Here is a 246-nt window from a genome sequence, read left to right as displayed (position 1 = left end):
GACACGCTAGTTTAGTAGCCATACCTAGGCCAATTTAGAGACTCTACGGAGAAGGGAAAGAAAATTAAACATCTGAAAGCGAACTCCGTGTTCAGAAACCGAAAGCTGGGGTAAAGCAGAGCCTCCCAGAAGAGAAGGACACCCAGAGGGAAAACGGGGATGCGAAAAGCCACGCCGGGACGCGTGGGGAGGCAGCACACCCTTCCAGGGAAGGGCCCGGGCGGCGGCGCCCAGCGTTAGGTCCTT

The sequence above is a fragment of the Fulmarus glacialis genome, unplaced genomic scaffold (genome assembly GCF_000690835.1).
Source record: "Fulmarus glacialis isolate BGI_N327 unplaced genomic scaffold, ASM69083v1 scaffold28922, whole genome shotgun sequence".
In the NCBI taxonomy this organism is placed as follows: Eukaryota; Metazoa; Chordata; class Aves; order Procellariiformes; family Procellariidae; genus Fulmarus; species Fulmarus glacialis.
This window is presented reverse-complemented; position numbering follows the sequence as displayed.